At 44.2% G+C, this 16,243-nt stretch overlaps 1 protein-coding gene and 1 long non-coding RNA gene across 3 annotated transcripts in view; one reads left to right on the top strand and one right to left on the bottom strand.

The window, feature by feature from the left end:
• PRKN (parkin RBR E3 ubiquitin protein ligase) overlaps positions 1-16,243 on the top strand; it is an 890,155-nt gene that overhangs the window by 810,729 nt on the left and 63,183 nt on the right. The window lies entirely within an intron of this gene.
• The window catches only part of LOC139157250 (uncharacterized), a 91,950-nt gene continuing 91,720 nt past the window's right edge, over positions 16,014-16,243 (bottom strand). The window contains exon 4 of the long non-coding RNA XR_011557450.1: positions 16,014-16,051. This is a non-coding gene — a long non-coding RNA (uncharacterized lncRNA). The remainder of the gene's footprint in view (positions 16,052-16,243) is intronic.

Raw genomic sequence — 16,243 nt, 5'->3', positions numbered from 1 at the left:
TTCCGGACCTGGGCTCTTAAGTCGAGCAGCTCTTATCTCGAACGACTTTTCCCCATAGGAATTAATGTAAATAATTTTAATTGGTTCCAGCCCTCAAAAAACTCACAAAGTTAGTCTAAATTATGCAGAAAGACAAGTTTTTAATGAAGAAATGTACATGTACATATAAATGAATAATGAAGTTTCTTTCACTTAACTTGTAAACTTTCTTAAACTTTTAAATTTACATATGTTCAACTTCTCTGCCACCCAATCCTGTAGGACAGAGGTCCCCAACCCTTTTTGCACCAGGGACCGGCTTTAAGCGATCAAGAGAGGAATGGGTGAATGAATGGACGGAGGGTGGGAAGGAAGGAAGGAAAGAGGGAAGGGACAGGAACAGAGGAAGGAAGCAAGGAAACTTATGAAAGGGGAGAGTAAGAGAGGACTGAGTGAAGGGAGGGAGGGAGGGAAGAAGGTGGGAAGGAGAAAGAAAAGAAGAAATAGAGGAAGGGAAGGTAAAACAGAGAAAGAAAAAGAGCTAACTTCCGCGTTCAGCTTCAGGAGACAGCTGCGAAGCCGCGCGCGCGTTTTAAAAGGTTGCAGCCGGCCTGGGGGGCTCGGGGGGGGGGTGCTGGCAAGCCCCCCAGGCCGGCTGCAAGCATCCCCCGAGCCCCCCAGGCCGGCTGCAACCTTTTAAAACACGCGCGCCGCTTCGCAGCTGTCTCCTGAAGCCGAACGCGGAAGTTAGCGTTTGGCTTCAGGAGACAGCTCCTTGGCGCTTGTATCTCGAATTTGGGCTTGTAAGTAGAACAAAAATATCTCTCCCCTCCCAGCTCTTATCTTGAGTTGCTCTTAAGTAGAGCAGCTCTTATGTCGGGGTTCCACTGTATATCTAAGCAATGCAAAGAAAAATAGTAACTAAATGAAAAGGACAGGAGATTTATTTAAGAAAATTACAGAAATCAGGGAAACTTTCTATGCAAAGAAAGGCCGTATATCACACACACAAAAAGACAAAGCTCTATAATAGAAAGAAAATACAAAAAAGAGATTGCACAAATATAGGAAACAACTTTCTTTTTAAAAAACGTCTGAAATGATGACTAATGATATCAGTGAACTAGAGTCAGATATTCTAGAAAATTAGCTCAGAAAAATACTGCTAAAAATGTTATAGGACTTGATGAAGTATCAGCAGAAATGTTGAAAATGTTGCTAGCTGATGCAGTTAAAATACTATTCGCTTTATAAGCAGATTTGAAAAGCACAGCAGTGGCCAAGGGACCGAAAGAGATCAATTTATGTTTATATTCCAATAGCAAAAAAGGAGCAATGCTAAATAATGTTAAGACAATTCAGTTGCACTGATTTCGCATGTTAGGTATGATTTTACAATCCAGAGCTTAGGAACATATGGAACAAGAACTACCAGATATACAAGCTACATTCAGTAGAGACAGGAATGCCTGAGATCACATTGCTGGCATCCCATAGATAACAAAAATGTATATTTCCTTGACTGATGATACTAAAGCTTTTGACTATACTGATCATAGCAGTTAATAGCTAGCCCTTAAAATGTTTTTGAACATTTTGTATGATGGCCAAGAAAAAATACTAAGAATGGGCTGCGGAGACAATGAAGGCTTGGAATAGGGAATAGAAGGCACCAAATATGTATAGTATACCTTGTTTATTTAATTTATATTGAGAATATTTCAGAAAAAATCGAAACTGAAAGTGAAACTGCCAGGAGAGACATCAAATTTACATTTCACACTGATCACTGGAAATAAGGAAGAGGTCAAGAATTATTCATTGATGAAAGAAAAGTGCAAAAGCCAATCTAATCAAGCCAATCAGCGTTAAAAACAAATAAATAAGATTATACCAACAGACAATACTAACCCAGTGTAAGTATATGGAGTACAAACCAGGTAGTAACCAATTTTAACTTCAGAGATGGTGACTATATCCATGGAATAAAGATATCTGGTACTTGGAAAAATAACTATGACCAATCTGAGTAAATTATTTACATACAGAGAATCACATTGACCATAAAGATAGTCATGGTTTTCTTGCATTGACAACAAAGGTACATATACTCGTGGTATTGTTTTCCCAGTTGTAACTTACAACTGTGATCACTGGAAAGATTGAAAAAAGAATAATTTATGTATTTGAATTGTGATGCTGGAGAAGATTGTTGAGAATTCTTAGGACCTCAAGAAGAACCAATCACAGAGTGCTCTATTTTTATATCTTTTCTTCTATCCTTTTCTTTATATATATTATTACATGTCTATTCTCTTCAATATGTATTGTGTATTGGACAAACAAACAAACAAATAAACAAACAAACAAACAAATAAACAAATAAATAAAATAGTTGTTGCAGAAAACCATAAACTTTGAAAAAGCCAAAGGCCATTGAAAACAAAACCATCAGAAGACTACATCAGTAGTTACATGCTACTGTTGCTACTATTGGTAACACACACACAAAAATTCTAGCAGTTATTGACAGAGTTGCTGCAATGATGTTGCTTGAGTCACAATTAGGTGAAAGCAATTGAACAACTCAAAGTATGAACAGATGGTTTGGGAACTCTGGGGCAATTCAGAGGGAACATCCATCTGCTACAATATTTTGTTTCATCCAATTGCTAGGTAGATATCTCTTACATAGTATGCTGTTCATTTTAGATACCATACTGAAAATACCATTCCAAAATAAGCAACATATTATTTCTCTGATACCAAACATATAGTTCACTTGTTAATTCAGGTAGCCTTCATTTAGCAAGTGACTCAGAGACTGACTGTTTGCAAATACAGTAGTAGCAAATGGTAATAAAGAATTCCTTTTTTGACCATGCATCCATTTTAAGGTCTGGTCTCTTATTAACAAATAAGGCAGCAGAGTTTACTCTTTAACGTGCAATTAATATGTTATAGCAGTGAAGGACTGCAAAATAAAAAAAATTTATTACCACGCTGTGGCCGTGGCTTATTTTATGGGTGTGATTTGCTGGCCATGTGACCAGGTGAGAGTGGCTTGACGATCCTGTGACCAGGGGATGGCCTAAAGGTCATGTGACTGGCTTAAAGGTGACCAACTTGACATCACTCACGTCAAGGGTTTGGGTTGGGCTAGGGTGCCTGGCCTCTCCTTGCCTCAAAGAGATACAATTTCCCTATGTATTTACTATTACTGAACATCCAAAATATACTCTTAAATTCTATGTACAGTGAACCCTCGATCATCGCGAGGGTTCCGTTCCAGGACCCCAAGCGATGATCGATTTTTCGCGAAGTAGCGGTGCGGAAGTAAAAACACCATCTGCGCATGTGCAGATGGTGTTTTTACTTCCACCGCCGCAGCGCGTTGCTGGGGAGCGCGCGCGCGTTGCTGGGGCCGCTCCCCAGCTGGGGAGCGGATCTGGGGTTTCCCCAAGCGCGCGCGCGTTGCTGGGGCCGCTCCCCAGCTGGGGAGCGGATCTGGGGTTTCCCCAAGCGCGCGCGCGTTGCCGGCTCCGCTTCCCAGCTGGGAAGCAAAGCTAGGCTGCCCCAAGCGCGCGCGCGTTGCTGGGGCTGCTCCCCAGCTGGGGAGCGGATCTGGGGTTTCCCCAAGCGCGCGCACGTTGCCGGCTCCGCTTCCCAGCTGGGAAGCAAAGCTAGGCTGCCCCAAGCGCGCGCGCGTTGCTGGGGCTGCTCCCCAGCTGGGGAGCGGATCTGGGGTTTCCCCAAGCGCGCGCGCGTTGCCGGCTCCGCTTCCCAGCTGGGAAGCAAAGCTAGGCTGCCCCAAGCGCACGCGCGTTGCTGGGGCTGCTCCCCAGCTGGGGAGCGGATCTGGGGTTTCCCCAAGCGCGCGCGCGTTGCCGGCTCCACTTCCCAGCTGGGAAGCAAAGCTAGGCTGCCACAAGCGCGCGCGCGTTGCTGGGGCTGCTCCCCAGCTGGGGAGCGGATCTGGGGTTTCCCCAAGCGCGCGCGCGTTGCCGGCTCCGCTTCCCAGCTGGGAAGCGAAGCTAGGCTGCCACAAGCTCACGCGCGCCGCCCGCCCGCCCACGCTGTTGCCGGCTCCGCTTCCCAGCTGGGAAGCAAAGCTAGGCTGCCACAAGCGCGCGCGCGTTGCTGGGGCTGCTCCCCAGCTGGGGAGCGGATCTGGGGTTTCCCCAAGCGCGCGCGCGTTGCCGGCTCCGCTTCCCAGCTGGGAAGCGAAGCTAGGCTGCCCCAAGCTCACGCGCGCCGCCCGCCCGCCCACGCTGTTGCCGGCTCCGCTTCCCAGCTGGGAAGCGGAGCTAGGCTGCCCCAAGCTCGCGCGCGCCGCCCGCCCGCCCACGCTGTTGCCGGCTCTGCTTCCCAGCTGGGAAGTGGAGCTAGGCTGCCCCAAGCTCGCGCTCCAGCCCACCGCCGCTGGGGTCTTACCGGGGCAAGAGGGGGAAGACCCAGGGAAGCCTCTGCCCGGCGGGGAAACTCCACCATCTACGCATGCGTGGAAGGGCACGCATGCGCAGATGGTGGAGTTTACTTCCGGGTTGAAAACTAGCGAAATAGCCCTTTCGCGATCCTTGAGGACGCGAAACTCGAGGGTTCACTGTATACTGTAAATGTCATGCGTACATACATATTACACACAGGCACACAGAAATACACATTATTTACTATATAAACTATGTATGTGTACACACACACACATACATGTGCATGCACAGCTCTTCTAAAATTATACACATTTGACTTCATTTACTGCGATGGAAAAAACATACCCAGAGGGGGGGAAAGAAAAAGATTCAAAATTTTTCTACCGGTTCTGCATACTTGATTGTACCTATACCTGCATACCCATAGGAACCCATCACAGCTTTATAGGAATGTACTCCACTTCAGGTCAACAAAAGATAGCTTGCTGGACTTATGTGCAAAAATAGTAGACTGACGATGGTTCTGTGAAAGGCAGAGCTGACAATTGCCACCATGAAAAGAAGCCAATGAATATAATCAACTCCTTCTATCTTCTCTGGAGAAACAGATGTACTTTCCCTATGGTTGTTTCTCATTAGGAGACTGCAAAACAATGGTCTTCAAAGAGTGGGAGAACCAGTAGGTGAGGGGCTTAGTCATTCTTTCTCTGGCCAAATAAGCTGCAGCTGAGCTCACAGATGGAATGTGTGGATTAGGCAAAGTAGGGACCTTCCCTAGTTTCTTAGGCTGTAAAGCGTGGGTGTGGGCAGATGTACATAGAATAGAATAGAATAGAATAGAATAGAATTTTATTGGCCAAGTGTGATTGGACACACAAGGAATTTGTCTTGGTGCATATGCTCTCAGCGTACATAAAAGAAAAAGATACATTTGTCAATAATCATGTGATACAACACTTAATGATTGTCATAGGGGTGAAATAAGCAATGAAGAAACAATCAATATTAATAAAAATCTTAGGATACAAGCAACAAGTTACAGTCATACAGTCCTAAGTGGGAGGAAATGGGTGATAGGAATGATTAGAAAAACTAGTAGAATAGAAGTGCAGATTTAGTAAAAAGTCTCAGTGTTGAATTATTTGTTTTCTAGCGTGATGGCATTCGGGGAAAAACTGTTCTTGTGTCTAGTTGTCTTGGTGTGCAGTGCATTCAGACTTGCAAGATTTTATTATTGTTATTATTGTTATTTATTTACTTACTTACTTACTTACTTGTTTGTTTCTTTGTTTATTTATTTATTCATTCATTCATTCATTCATTCATTCATTTATTAGATTTGTATGCTGCCCCTCTCCGAAGATGTGGGGCGGCTCACAACAGTAATTAATGTAATTACTGTAAGCTTACAGTAAACTAGTTTTTCTAGTGTGCTTCTTGTCTATACTATACAACAGAGGTCCCCAACCGCCGGTCCGCGGACCGGGACCGGGCCGTTGGAGCTTTTCAGCCGGTCCGCGGCGCCAGGGCCCCCTCGGCCTTTCCGCATCACCAGCGGCGCTCCCCCCGCCAGCCAGCCAAGCCCCGCGCCCGCCGGAACCGGCTCCTCGCTCTCCCCCCGCCGCCCGCCGCGTTTGCAGGAGGTGGGGAGGGTTGGGCGGCCCGCCAAGGCCAGGAGGGACGCCGCTGCCCCCCCCCTCCTTCCCTCTCTCCGCCCGCCGCTGCGCCTCCTTGACAACGAGAGGAAATGCCGGCAAAGGCTTTCCTCAGCGGAGGCCGGCGAAGGTGATATTGAATGTCGGGGGAGAACGGGTATTTGCACGCGCTCCCTATCTCCCTGCTAGCCCACTCGGAATATTCAAAATAAGAAAAACCTTTGCCGGCGAAGGCTTTTCTTATTTTGAATATTCCGAGTGGGCTAGCAGGGGGATAGGGAGCGCTTGCAGCCGCCCGTTCTCCCCCGACATTCAATATCACCTTCGCCGGCCCCGCCTCTCCTCCAAACCCCCTTGCTGAGAGCCCGGGGCGAAAGTGCTCTCGCAAAGGTGAGGCGGGGCAGGGCGTGCGCGCGTCATCGCTGAGAAGAATGGAGAGAGAACGAGAGTGAGTGAGAGCAACAGACAGCAAGATAGAGAGAAAGTGAGAAAGAGAGAGTGAGAAAGGGGGGGGGAGAGAAAGAGATAGCAAGAGAGAGAACAAGAGAGAGAAAGAGCGTGAGAAAGAAAACAAGAAAGAGTGAGAGAGAGAGAAAGCAAAAGAGACAGAAAGAAAACAAGAGAGAGAAAGTGAGAAGAAGAGAGAGAAAGAGGGGGAGAGAGAGAGAAAGAGAGAGGGGGGGAGAGAGAGAAAGAGAGGGAGAGGGAGAAAGAGAGAGGGAGAGGGGGGAGAGATAGCAAGAGAGGGAGAGAGGGAAAGGGGGAGAGAGGGGGAGAGAAAGAGAGAGGGAGAGAGAGAGGAGATAAAGGAAGAGGAGAGAGAGAAAGGAAGAGAAAGAAAGAAAGAGGGATAGAAAGAGAGAGAGAGTGAGAGATGCTCAGTGAGCCTTTCTTTGAAGTTGCCTTTCTTTCTTTCTCTTTCTTGCTTTCTTTCTTGCTCTTTTTCTTTCTCTCTTTTACCTTCCCTTCCTCTATTTCTTCTTTTCTTTCTCCTTCCTACCTTCTTCCCTTACTCTCCCCTTTCATAAGTTTCCTTGCTTCCTTCCTTCCTCTGTTCCTGTCCCTTCCCCCTTTCTTTCTTTCTTTCTTTCTTTCTTTCTTTCCTTCCTTTCCTCCCTCCATTTCTTGCTTTCCTTTTCCTTCCTCCCTTCCTTCCTCCCTCATTCCCTTCTTTCACTCCTTCCTCTCTTACTCTCCCCTTTCACACCTTTCCTTGCTTCCTTTGCACCCTTCTTTTGTTCCTGTCCCTTCCCTCTTTCCTTCCTTCCTTCCCACCCTCCGTCCATTCATTCACCCATTCCTCTCTTGATCGCCCCTTTTACGGCGCCGCTGACAGCTAGCTCTCTCCCCCCCCCCCCACCGGGCCATGGAAAACTGGTCTAGCTTAAAGCCGGTCCCTGGTGCAAAAAAGGTTGGGGACCTCTGCTATACAATACTAACCTAACAAGGTTCATTATATCAACAATTGCCATTTTATATGTTGATGGAAAGCTAATACCAGAGCTGAAAGGACAAGAAACACAAACAGTTTTAACCTGGATTATCTTGGTTGTGCACGTCCAAATGAATGTTGCCAGCCTAGAAAATAATGTGCTGCATAATATATATATGAAACTATTAGCAAGATTCAGAAAATGAGCTGATATACCAAGATGATAAACATTCTTACAAATGATGTGCTGCTACAACTAGAAAATTGCCCATTATTTATGGGTTTGTAAGTGCTCCTTTGTCAAGTCTTATCAAGCAAAAAGTCTCATAATGAAAAGAAAACTGTACTTATATATCTCATAATGAAAAGAAAACTGTTGGATTGTACCATTTTTTATCTGTAATGGGTTATTGTACAAAAACATTTTTTACTCCGTAAAAGCTGGTCTTTTCTGATAAAGATCTTTTTCAGATTCAAATTGTAGGGAAAAGCTTAAATTTACAGCCATACAATGTGGTACATTGTACTGGCAGCAGCATTATATATTTTTGTCAATATGGAATTAGTATAAAATTGTATTGGGGAAATATTGGGAATAATTAATAATAGTATAACATAGCGGAGGGCAGCACAGCACAGTATAATATAGTTTATATAATTCTTCTCTTCCTTTTTCTTCAATTGATTTCATTTTATTGTGAACAATTCTTTGGACCTACTAGCAGCAGTTGTGAATGAATCTGTTTAAATATACAAAGTTTATTCCTTGCAAGAGCATAAAGAACAAGTTATCTGTATGTTGGTTTCTTTTTCTAGCATTGGTACAAAATTGGTCAATTTTATTTTGTAGGTTGGTATGAAAAGGGGCTGGGGTTTGGTCTGATCTAGATCCCTTCTGATGTACAGTGATCCCTCTATTATCGCGAGGGTTCCGTTCCAAGACCCCTCGCGATAATCGATTTTTCACGATGTAGGGTTGCGGAAGTAAAAACACCATCTGCGCATGCTCGCCCTTTTTTTCTATGGCCGCGCATGTGTAGATGGTGGAGTTTGCGTTCCCCACCGCCCACGCAAAGGGGAAACCCCGATTCGGCTCCTCGCTGCTGCTGTGCTACCGAGCAGATCAGCTGCTGGGCGACCGAAGGAACCTTCCCTGGGTCTTCCCCCTCTTGCTGGCGGACGGGCAAGCGGCGGGCATCAGCGAGGAGCCGGGGTTTCCCCTTTGCGTGGGCGGCCGGGAAGACCCAGGTTGGGGGTTGGGGGGGTGCTGGGAAGCACCCCAGGCCGGCTGCGACCTTTTAAAACAGCCGCGCCGCTTCCCAGCTGAGTCCTGAAGCCAAACGCGGAAGTGGGGTTTTTTTTAATTAATATTTTTTTAAAAATCGCGATATAGCGTTTCGCGAAGATCGAGATCGCGAAACTCGAGGGATCACTGTATATTGCAATTAGAAAATGCTTGCATGTTTTCAATTTGATGCTTAGTATACGGCCTAAATCGAAGGTCAAACAGACTTTTCCTACAAGAATTTCTACCGTAGATTTGGGATTTGTTGTAGTCGGTTAGTAGTGCTGTCAGTACTGCTGAACAGAAAAGTTAAATGCTGCCTATCATGTTTTATATGAAATATATAAATCTACCCATTTCATAGGAATTGTCCCTGTAAAAATCGTATTTACCATAACTCTCAAAATATAGATCCATATAGCTAGCTAATTTGAAATATACTCAACATATATACAGTACTGTACTTCTTGGTATAAATGAAGATAGCATAATAATACTTCACAGATGTTTATTAAATTTTACAACTCCGTGTATACTACCTTGTCTGCTGTAAATAGCCTGTTTAATATTTTATTGTATAAGCAAAATTTCATATTTTTGATGGGGTACAATTAAGTCTTCATTTTGTTAAATAAAATCGTGGAGTGATTGATCAGCTTCTAGGAAATTTGAGTACATCAAACATCCAAATATCCAGTAGTTTAGGACAATGAAAATAAAATCCCGTATAGTTATTTAATTGGGCCTACGTATTTTGAAAACATTACTTTCCCTATCTGGGCCAGTTGAGAAAAGATTTAACCACTGCATTTAAGGATTAGATATATTTTCTCAAATTTCTGGAACATCAGGTTTTATGTGAGATTAGTACAGGGATCAGAGATTTTAGACTTTAATTATTTATCACAGCTTCATAGGTATTTGAGATGCTGAAAATCTTTGATTTCAGAGAGATTTAAATTCCGTACCAATAATTTGGTTTGTTTGATTTTTAGTATAAATTTGATATGAAGAGAAATCAGGGTGTACCACAATTTCTCCCTCCTCCAGCTCTGTGTTATTCCAGACAGGTTTTTTTTTAAAAAGCAAGGGGCCTATAATCATTCAACTGCAGCATACAGATATCTCCAAAAGAGAAATAAAATGGCATTATACTGAAGTGTACAATGGGGAAAACTGGCACATTTGAAAGGATATAGCAAAATTGAGGATAAGGTTCCATAAATTCATATTACTATGCAAAATATGATACAGGTGGTCCTCAGGTGAGGATGGCAATTGGAAGTCAAAATTTCCGTTTCTAAGCAATGTCGTTGTAGAGTGTAACGTCATGTGAACCCACTGCTAAATTACAGAAATCCCAGCAGATCTGGTTGGTGTCATAACCCCAAATGTGCACAGCTTTTAAGCAGGAAAAGGTTCAAGCAGAGTGGGAGGCAAGCAACCCAAAAAGTGGCTGTAGGGAATCAGTGACTTCTGGTTTATTTTATTTTATTTTATTTATTTGTTTTGTCCAATACACAATGAGGGCTTTAGTGGGTATATATCTATATACACATAGTAAAATACATGATGAAGGTTATAGAGGAGATACTCATAGTAAAATATATCTAAGAAGATATAGTAATAGAACATATCAATGAAAGAATAGAAGAAGAGATATAGGAATAGAATAAAGGTATAGGAGATATAGGAGAGCAATAGGACAGGGGACGGAAGGCACTCTAATGCACTTGTACTCACCCCTTACTGACCTCTTAGGAATCTGGATAGGTCAACCGTAGATAATCTAAGGGTAAAGTGTTGGGGGTTTGGGGATGGCACTATGGAGTCCGGTAATGAGTTCCACGCTTCGACAAGTCAAATTTGGAGCGGTTAATATTAAGTTTAAATCTGTTGTGTGCTCTTGTGTTGTTGTGGTTGAAGCTGAAGTAGTCGCCGACAGGCAGGACGTTGCAGCATATGATCTTGTGGGCAATACTTAGATCTTGTTTAAGGCGTCTTAGTTCTAAACTTTCTAGGCCCAGGATTGAAAGTCTAGTCTCATAGGGTATTCTATTTCGAGTGGAAGAGTGATGTAAAAATCACAAGCTCATCACCTGAACACCCAGATCATGAGCACATGACTGTAGGCACATGTGCGAGTGAGAACTCCAAGACCTCCCCTCATAATCCCCCTCATTTATTTATTTTTTAAATTTATTTGTCAAGTAGGTATTTGTAATATACATAGATATAGCATTGTTTATATACATAAGATGGGTACTGATAAGAGGGGACAATTGGACAGGGATGGTATATACAAACCTTGAGGGGGGGTTTGAGACATTCATTATTGGCTTGGCAGATAACCCCGACCTGTTGGTCATAAACAGAGACATTCTTCTGCCATCATTGTGGCTCTCAGCCAATTTTTAAAGTAATATACAGTGATCCCCCGAGTTTCGCGATCTTTCCACCCAATGACGTCACTCCCTTCCTTTCTCATCTTTCTTTCTCTCTCTCTTTCTCTATCTTGCTTCTTCCTCTCTCACACTCTCTTCCTCCCTCTCTCATCTCTTTCTTTCCTTCTCTCTCTTTCTCTATCTCTCCCCCTCTTGCTCTCGAGCGGCGGGTGGCACCCAGGGAAGGTTCCTTCGGCCGCCCACCAGCTGATCTGCTCGGCAGCGCAGTAGCAACGATGAGCCGAAGATGGGGTTTCCCCTTTGCGTGGGCAATGGGGAAACCGCATCTTCGGCTCCTCGCTACTACTGCACTGCCGAGCAGATCAGCTGGTGGGCGGCCGAAGGAACCTTCCCTGGGTCTTCAACTCCCAGAGCGGCGGACAAGCGGAAAAGCGGCGGACAAGCGGGCAGGCAGGCGGCTCCTCAGCTGCTGGGTCTTCCCAGGTGCGGAAGTAAAAACACCATCTGCGCATGCGCGGCCATGGAAAAAGGGGTGCACATGCGCAGATGGTGTTTTTACTTCCGCACCGCTACATCGCGAGAAATCGATTATCGCGAGGGGTCTTGGAACGGAACCCTCGCGATAATCGGGGGATCACTGTATTTTGTGTTTTGGAAACCTCCAGTCTCTGTGTGTGTTTTTGTCTTTCCTTGCTGCTCAACGGGTCCATCAGGCAGAACAGTTATATTAACCACAAGATACACTGTGTAACCAGCTTCCTTATTATCAGGACTCTTCAGACATGAATAGCCAAATGTTATTCTATTTTTATTTTATTTTATTTATTGTGTCAAGCATGTATTAGATAACAGATATAAGTATAAACATAACTATGAATACATGAAATGGATACAAATAAAAGGGAACATTAGGACAGGGATGGTAGGTACACTGGGATGCTTATGCATGCCCCTTAAAGACATCTTAGGAATGGGGTGAGGTTGACAGAAGACAGTCTAAGATTAAAGTTTTGGGGATTTGGGAAAGAAACTGGAGTCAACTAGTGCAGTGTTTCCCAACCTTGGGAATTTGAAGATATTTGGACTTCAACTCCCAGAATTCCCCAGCCAGCAGATGCTGGCTGGGGAATTCTGGGAGTTGAAGTCCAAATATCTTCAAGTTCCCAAGGTTGGGAAACATTGAACTACGTAGTGTATCCCAGGTATTGATCACTCTGTTGCTGAAGTCGAATTTTCTGCAATCGAGTTTGGAGTGGTTTACCTTAAGTTTGTGTCTATTGTGTGCTCGTGTATTGTTGTGGTTGAAGCTGAAGTATTCATTGACAGGTAGGACATTGTAGCAGATAATTTTGTATACTACATTTAGTCAGACCAAAGATGACAAAGTTTTAAGTTGTCTAAGCCCAAAATTTCAAGTCTAGTGGCATAAGGTATTCTGTTATGATCAGAGGAGTAGAGGATTCTTCTCATGAAATATTTCTGGACTTGTTCGATTGTATTAATGTCTGATATTCTCTGGTGTTCCAACTATTTACTGGGAACTGAACTCACAGATCTTTGTATTTTAAGTAACCATATACAACATGTTAATTTTAGGAACAATCCATGTCCTGAGGCTCAGCAGTTGCAGGGATAGATATATAGAATTTCAAACTGAATGAGGTATACAGTCCACCTTCTGTTAAGCAATTGGAACGGAGCTGTTATATTGTGTCATGCCTCATGTACAGAGGACATCACCTAATATAAACCAATGTATCCCTGTGCTCTAAGACAGTGTTTTTCAACCAGTGTGCCGTGGCACACTAGTGTGCCGCGAGACACGGTCAGGTGTGCCGCGAAGAAGGAAGCTCAGGTTCTGGTCTCACTTTTTCCTGAGAGAGAGAGAGAGAGAAAGAGAGTGAGAGAGAAAGAAAGAGTGAGAGAAAGAGAGAAACAAAGCAAAAAAGAAAAGAGAGAGAGAAAGAGCGAGAAAGAGAGAGAGAGAAAGAGAGAGAAAGCAAGAGAGAGAGAGAAAGAGAGAAAGCAAGAGAGAGAGAAAGCAAGCAAGAGAGAGAGAAAGAAAGCGAGAGAGAGAGAGAAAAAAGGAGAGGAAGGGAGAGGGAGAGAGAGAAATTAGCAAAGAGGGGAGGAAAAAAGAGAAATGAGGAAATGATTGAGACAGAGAATGAGAGGAAAGAGAGAGAAACAAAAGAAAGAGAGAGAGAGAGAAGTGACTCTTGATTTAAAACATATGATAAAAAGCACCCAAAAAATAAGAGAGAAAAAACCCCAGCCCTCACTTGTTTTTGGAAATGGTCAAGAGTATGTATACACACACACACACACACACACACACACACACACACACACACAAGAGGGGGAGGAGACAGGGATGGAAAAAGAGAGGAGAGTGTCTTAGAGTGTCGTTTTGTGTCCTTTTGGTTGGTGGTGTGCCCCAGGATTTTGTAAATGTAAAAAATGTGCCGCGGCTCAAAAAAGGTTGAAAATCACTGCTCTAAGAGTTTAAGGGAAGATGGACATTTTGACAGAGCTTCAAAAAGATTTACAAGTCATCTCTTGTCATTGTCGCAATGGTCAAAGAATATGTGCATATTTCATGGTATTATAGTTTTTCCCAGAATAGTGATAGATTTCCTAGTCAGATTAGGACACCTTTTGATTGGTATGTATAGCCTTCAAGTTGAAATGCAAATAGTCTGATTGAGGTTTGACTCTCACGTGCTCGTACAAAGCAGCAGAATTTTGATTCTGCTTGCCCAGATGCTGGTAATTCATAGTTCTTTGGTGTTGCCCACAACTCCTGGCACTTTCCATATACAGTAGTACCTCATGATACGAACCCCTCGTGATACAAACCCCTCGTGATACAAACCCCTCGTGATATGAACCCGGTGTTTGAAAAAAATTTGCCTCTTCTTATGAACTTTTTTCAGCTTACGAACCCACCGCAGATCGCAAAATGGCACTCCGCTGGGCGCCACCGCCCGGCTGTCACCTTTTTAAACAGCCGGGGGGGCTTCTCGGCGTTTTCCCGAACCCGAACTTTTCGGGTTCAGGAGGCCGCCGAGAAGTGCCGCCGCCCGGCTATCACCTTATGAAACAGTCGGGGGGGGGGGCGGTTCTCGGCGTTCTCCCGAACGCTGAACCTGAAAGTTTTGGGTTGGGTTCGGGTTCCAGAGGCCGCCGAGAAGTGCCCGGTTGTTTCAGAAGATTACAGCTGGGCGCTGTAAAATGTTTTAACAATCAACGTCGGCGTTTTCGGCCGATCTAGAGGCTGGAAAGGAGGTGGGGAATCCCAATAGGGAATTCCATGGGTGGAGCTTTGACGTCACGAAGATGTCCTTCCTGGAGGCCGAAACTTCAGAAGGTGACAGCTGGGCGGCGGTGTTTCTTGGCGGCCTCCCGAACCCAAACCCGAAAAGTTCGGGTTCGGGTTCAGGAGAACGCCGAGAAGCCCCCCAGCTGTTTTAAAAGGTGACAGCCGGGCGGCGGTGCCCAGCGGAGCACCATTTTGCGATTTTTTTTCCCTTTGCACACATTAATCGCTTTTACATTGTTTCCTATGGGAAACAATGTTTCGTCTTACGAACTTTTCACCTTACGAACCTACTTCCAGAACCAATTAAGTTCGTAAGATGAGGTATTACTGTAATATAAAATACAGAAACAACAGGACCATAGCAAACAAAATTAGTTGCTTGCACAATCTAGCATCCTACTAACAAGAGTATGCTCCTTCAAATATGACAGCTTTCACCACTATCCAAAGCTTAGAAGAGAGGAGGCTAGAGACATGTCAGGGGACAATGGTGCCTTTAGGCCTATGTCTCCCTGAATTCTTGTAAGGATGATTACTCAGTTATATTGAACTATATCTCAAAACTATATTTAAAATGTGCATAAATGTGAGGCACGAAAGTTTGTTTGAGCAATTGCAATTCATCAGAATGGGACAACTCGCTGCAGACAACTAAGTGCTTCTAAGACTGAGCAACGGAGGTGGAAAAGAGAGGTCGGGTTGAGAGAGGGAGAACCAAGAAGAAAAAAGAATTGGGATGCTTCAAATAAATGGCTGCATAATAATACATTTTACTTCTGCTCCAGATACAAGAAAAAATGCTTATAACTTTCTACACCATCAGAGGACACCATTAGTGTATCTCAGAATGTTTAGTTCCATCTTTTTACTGGTATGGTTTTAACATTAGACTAGTGTTAGAAAGCAACTCAACGTACCTGTATGCAGTGAAGGGGTGCTTGTATTACCTCCTACCGGTGCGCCCTCCGAGGCCGTCGCGCGTAGAAGCAAAAAATCTGCAAAAATTGCCAAAATGTCACTCACATCGGGGGGGGGAGGGTGTGCAGCTGCACATACATCCTGGAATTTCCTACCAGAATGGAGCACCTGAGCTCATTGGCTGCTGCCCACCACTGCCTATATGCAACTCTCTGTCTAAATGTTCCCTCTGTCCCACATATCTTTCTCTTGGATTTTTTTAAAGATGTGGTAAAATGGCAGTGCATAACTTGTGATCAGTCACAAGGCCCAAGTGTTTATTTATTTATTTATTTATTTATTTATTACAGTTGAAAGGGAACTTGCAGGTCATCAAGCCCAACCCCCTGCTTAAGCAGGAAATCCTACAGCACCCCAGCCAAATGACAGTCCAATCTCCTTTTGAAAATGTCCAAAGTTGGGGAGTTCACAACCTCGGTTGGCAGGCTGTTCCACTGGTTGATCGCTCTGACCATCAGGAGGTTCTTCCTTATTTATAGGTTGAATCTCTCCTTGGTCAGCTTCCAGTCGTTGTTCCTTGTCTGGACCTCTGGTGCCATGGAAAACAGCATGACCCCCCTCCTCTCTGTTGAAAGAAATAAAAATGCTGGGTGTAAATGTTTGCTTCTACCCACTTAATTGGATGGGAGTGAGAATGGGCTGTGATAGGAGAAGCATAAAAATAAATTGTATTTGGTAGGAACAATCTGTTATCCTTTGAGTCTTCCTTTGAGATACATTTCCACACTTACACGGAGAATGCAAGGCCAAACTTGCC

Source organism: Erythrolamprus reginae, chromosome 1, assembly GCF_031021105.1.
Source record: "Erythrolamprus reginae isolate rEryReg1 chromosome 1, rEryReg1.hap1, whole genome shotgun sequence".
Taxonomy (NCBI): Eukaryota; Metazoa; Chordata; class Lepidosauria; order Squamata; family Dipsadidae; genus Erythrolamprus; species Erythrolamprus reginae.
This window is presented reverse-complemented; position numbering and strand designations above follow the sequence as displayed.